The following is a 1,489-nucleotide window of genomic DNA, read 5'->3' as shown; positions in this document are numbered from 1 at the left end:
ATTCATGGGCGCATCAAGGTCTTCATCAGCTTCAGATATACAAATCAAAATATTTCCCTCATATCTCCTATTCATAACCTCACTAAGGTGTTCCATCCAATGGTGTCTTTTTTCATCTTCTGTTGCTATAACAGCGCCATCTCTCTTTTTGATGGGTATATGCTTCTTCTTTGCACCAGTCGAGATCTTATTAATAATTCTATGAGCTATTGTAATACCATACCCACTTTCTGAATTCATAGCTTTGTCAGCCTCATCTGCTTTACTGTCTAAATATTTTCTCCAGTCATTCCTGGCTTTTGTTTTGACCTCACTATCAATAGTGGAATACCTTGCAATTATCATTACTTCTTCGAAAACTTTCAACAATCAATTTCTGTCTTTGTGTCCTTTTTATAGTATCCCAAGTATAATTTGATATCTATGGCTTTCTCCTTGTAACTGTGTCCCAAGACTTCATACCAACTTACTGATGTGTGTTCTTAATATCATACCATTCTTCATTAATTGTCTGTTCTTCGTCTCTTAAAGTCTCTAAGATTGCAAATCGATTCCTACGTTCAATTACAAATGTGTCTCTGTGCTCTTCTTCTAAAAGCTTATTTGTATCAAATCTATGTATTCTTTGTACATTTCTGTTAGGTTCTTTCAGTTTTAATTCCAGTGTTTCAATAAAGAACTGGTGATCACTACCAATATCTGCACTTCTATAGCTTCTTACATTTCTCAGTCATCCTTCTCTCTTTGGGAGTATTATACATGTCTATAAATCTACATATTTATGTATATATATATACACACACACAAATAATACCCTCCTTTCACCTTGGCAGTTCCATAAGGGAAGTTCTCTAATTATCTTGGCCGTGGAATCATTCGTCAAAGTTTCTCTTAATGGATGTGTCAAAGTCTGAACACTTCTTAAAGCCCTTTTGACACATACAATTCGCCCTTCACCTCTTCTTTGGGACCCGCTCCCCCCCCCCCCACCTGCCAACATGGGTATTATTTTTTTTCTTGTGTTGTTGTTTATATTGTTTTAATTGTAGTTATTGTTATCAACTGTATTCTTATTGTTATTGTTTTTGAAGTTGTTGTTGATTTGGATTTGTCTTTATCCAAATAGTTCTTTTTTCATTATGATTATTATCGATTTTCTATTATTATTTATTATTATTATTATTATTATTATTATTATTATTATTATTATTATTATTATTATATTCTTAATGTAATTATGTATGTACCACTCTTTCTTCATTAAAGTATATATATGTATGTATATATATACATATATATTCATATATATGCATATATATATATACATATATATATATATATATATATATATATATATATATATATATATATATATATATATATTATTTATTTATATATATACATATAGGGGTGTGTGTGTTTTATAATTGTTCAAATGTATCCGTTTTTCTCTAAAAGGGGTAATTCATATTGCATTAGATATTGAACA

This window comes from Palaemon carinicauda, chromosome 12 (assembly GCF_036898095.1).
Source record: "Palaemon carinicauda isolate YSFRI2023 chromosome 12, ASM3689809v2, whole genome shotgun sequence".
In the NCBI taxonomy this organism is placed as follows: domain Eukaryota; kingdom Metazoa; phylum Arthropoda; class Malacostraca; order Decapoda; family Palaemonidae; genus Palaemon; species Palaemon carinicauda.
Note: the sequence above shows the minus strand (reverse complement) of the source record.